Raw genomic sequence first — 6,000 nt, 5'->3', positions numbered from 1 at the left:
GCACTTTACATAAACCACTTGCTTGGTTACATATCCATCTCCCCTGTGGGACTGCAAGCCCTTTAAGGACAGGAAAGTCTTAACAATATTTTAAAGGTTTGTATTTTTAATTATACAAGTAATAGATGCAATTAGAGGAGAAATGCCTTTCCCACAACAAATTCTAACTACTTGCATCTGTGTCAGTAGACTCTGTTTTCCATCTGCTTTTGTATCTAAGACTGATCCCTCAGCTTGTGCCCTGGTGCCTGCTCTCCCTTTCCTTTTCAGGGATTACTTTTCTACAATTATTTGCTTTCTTTCTTGCATCTTCTAGTGCAGTGGTAAAGAGCTCATATTATCAGTTTTCAAATCATAGTTCTATCACTTGCTAACAGTGTGACTTTAGGCACATTTATTGACTTCTCTTTGTCTCAGTAGCTTTGCCACTCAGTCAGTGATACTTTCGACAATTAAATGAGCAGTACAAGAAAGTATGTGTGCCAGTGCTTGGCACAGTGTAAATGCTGAATAAATGTAAATTAGCAGATTATTAAAAATCATTTGCTATTGCATGTAATATGGCTTGTTATCATGCATTGACAAATATCCTTTGGGTTGATGTTTCCCTCTGGACACTGCCCTATTTTCATCTCTGCTTCATATAAAAATTGCTTTAAAGAGTTGCCTATACCCTCTGTGTCGTTCTCATTTTCTTTCTCCGCCTAACTCTTTGGAATGGGGCTTTTATCCAAAGCTGTTTACTGAAGCTGCTCTTGTCACGCTTACCAAGGTCACCAATGATTTATATCATGTCAGAGTCAATTGTCAGTTCTCTATCCTTGTCCCAGTTGACCTCTCAACAGCAGTTGACATGGTTGATGAAATGCTTTCTTCTTTAGGCTCCAGTGACCCTGTAAGTCTGTTTTCCCCCACCTTTTGGGCCCCTGTTCCCCAGTCTTACTGCTGGCTTCTGTCCTTTCCTCTATCAGACCTCTGAAAGTAGAAGTCTATCAGTCTGGTTGTGTTTTTTTCTTTATCTGTGTTCTCATCCTATGTGATCTGACCTAGCTTGAGATAACATTTATGTGCTGGTAAATCCTCAGAATTATATTGCCAGCCTAAATCTCTTCCTGGGGCTCCTCAACTTAGATATTGAACTGATTATTGGACATTACGGCAGGGACATCTAATACATATCTTGGATGTAGCATTCCCCAAATAGAACTATTAACTCCTTTCCTCCAAAATTGCCCTTCCCCCCAAGTAAATGGCACCACCCTCCATACTAGGCTCAAGCTGAGGAATCATCCTGGATTGTTCTCTTATCTTCATGCTCTTTTCAAGTCCCCGTCATCTCTCTTTGAATTATAGTCCCTGATGTTACTTTTGTACTCCTGCTGTTAATCTTCCTGAGTGATAGTTCTAAAACACATAAAATCATGTCACCCTTGCTTAAAACACTCTAAAGCTTCCATTATGCATAGAATAAATTTCAGTCTCTTTGACGTAGTGTACAAGGTTTCCCATGTTCTTATTCTTTCCTAGTTCTGGGACCTCATCTTCTGCTTTCTTGCTTGCTGTCTTCTCTATAAGTTTACTGGATTTATTTGACCTTCATCATGCCACTCTCATTCCAGTATCAGGGCCTCTGCACTGTTATCCTTCTGTAGGAATGTTCTTTCCTACAGATCTTAACATGGAAGCTTCCTTCCCATCATACAGGTATCAAGTGAAATACAGTAATAGGTATTAACAGAATTGCCTATATTTAGAATTCTTAATTGTAAAATTCTAGCCCTTTTTTTGATCTGTATTTTATTTTTGTAATTGTTAGTAAGTAGAAGTCTAACTTAATTTTATCCTCCAATTCAGTCTTTTGTTACAATAGCATTTATTTAATAGACAACTATTTTCTCCACTGACTTGAAATGCCAATATCTGACACCTAGACTGCTTGTACATTTCTTGTGAAAGAATTGTTGAATGTACTTAGGAATCTAGGCCTGGATTTCACAGGACAGCCAGTAATTCCTGCGGATTGTGTTCAAGGTTTACATTTGATTGAAAATTACTCTGCCTTCACAAAATTTTTATTTTACATTGGTGTCTACTATCCAGAGAAATTTATTAATGAACAACTATTACTATCTTGTGAATATTACCTTTTATAAGAAATATTTGACTGGGTGTGGTGGCTCATGCCTGTAATCCCAGCACTTTGGGAGGCCAAGGCTGGTGGCTCACCTGAGGTCAGGAGTTCAAGACCAGCCTGGCCAACCTAGTAAAACCCCATCTCTACTAAAAATACAAAAAATTAGCTGGGCATGGTGGTGGGGACCTCTAATCCCAGCTACTTGGGAGGCTGAGTCAGGGGAATCACTTGAAGTGGGGAGACGGAGGTTGCAGTGAGCTGAGATCATGCCACTGTACCCAGCCTGGGTGACAGAGCGAGACTCCATCTCAGAAAAAAAAAAAAAAAAAAAGAAAGAAATATTCAAGTTAAAACCCTAGGGGTTTGAAATTAGCTGAAATTCCCTTGATCCCAGTTTTGAGTCTCCTCATTTGTAAAGTAACTTTTATAGCCCATTTAGCTGCTATCAATGCTGTAACTGTAGACTTGGGCTTCTTAAAACTTCCTTCCTTATAATTTTTGAATGAAGTCTCCTGATGTACACTGATATCGAAGATATTCTACAGTTTCCATACTACATTCTTTGGTCTAGAAATTAGAGTGTAGAAATTCAACTGTTTCTAGGGTTTTTGTTTTGTTTATTTTGGAAGAACATTTGTCAACATCAAAGGCAGCATTTGTTATTAGCACTTTGAGGTTGTAAAGTTTTTCTCACATCCAACTTTGTTCCCTTTTTACTTCAGTTGCTATGTTTCTTTTTAAATATATGACCAGAGAAAATGCTGATAACAGTGAATACCTTGGGAGTATACTGGAGTTGTGCAAATTTTACTCTTTTTCTCCTTATTAATGATGGAAATTTCTGATCTTTGGAACTGAAATGCAGAAATACCAATGGTTGCTCAAGGTCATTAAAAATAGCACTGTGAATTTGCACTCTATTTGGACAATTTCCACATCGAAAGCTCAAAATGCTCTACTATGTGACTCGCCTTTTGCCCTCTAAGAAAAAGTCTAAATATTTTAAGTGGAAATGGCAAGGCTATTATGTCGGAAGTGTGATCATAAAGCAGAATGTCATTTTGATAACAGAAAGCAAGAAAACTCCTGAACAGAGCCTGGCTTCCCTATTCTTAGTGCTAAATAAATAATGCATTTTTCAAAGCCTGCATCTTTGGATGCAAATCTAGTTTTTTTGGTAAAGAAGAAAGGCATTTCAACTCTATTATTGGTCTTTGGACTGTTTCTGTTTTCCACCAATTCTGAAATTGCAGTCAATTAGATACTTCTTCTCATGACAGATTGGAAACCAGAAGGGAGCTTTATGAATTCAAACAGAGAAATTTGAGCTAAAATGTCTTTAAAATATTTCCTTACACATTTTCTCTTTAGAATTTACAGAGTACATTAATTTTCTGATATAATTAATGATGAGATATTATAGGCTTAGCCTTATGTAAAGTTAATAGTAGGCATGCTTTATTTTTAATCCTTAACTACTTTTACATTTAAATATTTATTTTAACAATTTGCATTCTGTTATGCAATTGGTAGACTGGTTGGAATGAGACCTCTTATAACTACAACCCACATCTCCTTGACTATTAATTCCTAGTTTCTTCAACTTGATCCCTTGTTGAAAATCTATGACAGCTAAACTTTTTTTGAGTTTGTAGCACCATTTGGACCTCTTCTAAGCCCATAGTGTGAAAATGATACATTTCTTTTTATGGTTGGGAAAAACTCCCATTTCAATATCTTCATTTTGAAATAGATATTTTAAACCCAATAAGTATCAATCTGGGAAGGCAGTGCTCATGTTTGAAACATTTAGTGGATGGGGAGTTTGGTGGACGCTGTTTTGATGCCCTGCCCAGATCTAAAAATGTTTTTGAAATACTTCTTTGCATATTTTCTCCTTAGAATTTACATAGTACATTAATTTTCTGATATAATTAATTATGAGATATTTTAGTCTTAGCCTTCTGTAAAGTTAATAGTAGGCATGCTTTACTTTGAATCCCTATCTTAAAATTTACATATTTATTTTAATCATTAATTTAAATCTCTGATTCAGATTCTGCTTCTAGAGAGCCTGACCTGTGATGGTTGGTACCAGATGAGGGGAACTGGGAAGAAGAATGTAAGGGATTCTGAAGTTGGATAACTTCCCAGGTAATTAGCAGTGAGTCCCTATCACCGGTGAAGTACTGATAGCCCCAGTCTTGTAGACACAGTGAAGTTGATAAGCCTTTTACTTGTAGTGAACTGGGATGGGATACAGGTGGGAGAGAGACTGGTTTGTGTACTATCTCTGGCATTTGAGATGTGAAGGAGCAATAGCATTACAAGGACTTAATTGGGTGTCTGTTGCCAAATGCCCTTCATGCTCATGCCAATCAATCATTGTATTAGTTTATTCTCACTCTGCTATAAAGAAATACCCAAGACTGGGTAATTTATCAATAAAAGATATTTAATTGGCTCATGGTTCCTCAGGCTGTACAGAGGCATGATGCTAACATCTGCTTGTTTTCTGGGGAGGCCTCACGAAGCTTTCAATTATGGCGGATGTGAAGTAGAAGGAGGCGCATCTTACAGAGCTGGAGCAAGGGGAAGAGAGAGAAGAGGGAGGTGCTATACACTTTTAAGCAACCAGATCTCACGATAACTCACTCACTCACTATCATGAGAACAACCCCAAGAGGATGGTGCTAGCCCATTCACAAGAACTCCACCCCATGATCCAATAACCTCCCACCAAGCTCCACCTCTAACACTGGGGATTATAATTAAACATGAGATTTGGGTGTAAACACAGATCCAAACCATATCATTCCATCCCTGGGCCCTCTCAATTCTCACGTCCTTCTTACATTGCAGAATACAACCATGCCTTCCCAACAATCCCACAAAGTCTTAACTAATTCCAGCATTAACTCAAAAGTCCAAGTCCAAAGACTCATCTGGGACAAGGCTAGTCTTTTCTGCCTATGACCCTGTAAAACCAACAACAAGTTAGTTATTTCCAAGATTTAATGGTGACGTAGGCATTGGGTAACTACTCCCTTTGCAAAATGAAATTAGCCAAAAGAAAGGGCCTACAAGCTACATGCAAGTTCAAAACCCAGCAGAGCAGTCATTAAATATTAAAGCTCCACAATAATCTCGTTTGACTTTATGTCTTATATCCAGGCTACACCGATGTGAGGGGTGGGCTGCCAAGACCTTGGGAAGCTCTGCCCTTGTGGCTTTGCAGGGATCAGCCCTCATGGCTGGTCTCATGGGCTGGTATTGAGTGCCTGTGGCTTTTGTTCCAGACACAGGATGCAAGCTATTGGTTGATTTACCATTCTGAGGTCTGGAGGACAGTGGCCCTCTTCTCTCAGCTCCACTAGGCAGTGCCCCAGTGGGGACTCTGTATGGAGGCTCCAACCCCACATTTCCCCTCTGGACTGCCCTAGTAGAGGTTCTCTCTGAAGCCTCTACTCCTGCAGCAGGCTTCTGCTTGGATACTCAGGCTTTTCCAAGGCTTATGGCTTGCACTTTCTGAAGCAGTGACCCAAGATGTACCTGGGCCCCTGTGAGCCATGGCTGGGGCTGGGGTGTCTGGGACACAGGCAGCAGTGTCCTGGGGTTGCACAAGACAGGGCAGCAGGGCCCTAGGCCTGGTCCATGAAAGCATTCAGTCCTCCTGTGCCTCTGGGTCTGTGATGGGAGAGCTGCTGTGAAGGTCTCTGAAATGCCTTGAAGCCCTTTTCCCCATTGTCTTGGATATTAGCACTTGGCTCATGTTTACTTATGCAAATTTTTGAAGCCTGTTTGAATTCCTCCCCTGCATCTGGACTCTTCTACCACATAGCTGGGCTGCAAAGTTTTCAATCTTT

This window comes from Hylobates moloch, unplaced genomic scaffold (genome assembly GCF_009828535.3).
Source record: "Hylobates moloch isolate HMO894 unplaced genomic scaffold, HMol_V3 SCAFFOLD_6, whole genome shotgun sequence".
Lineage (NCBI taxonomy): Eukaryota > Metazoa > Chordata > Mammalia > Primates > Hylobatidae > Hylobates > Hylobates moloch.
Note: the sequence above shows the minus strand (reverse complement) of the source record.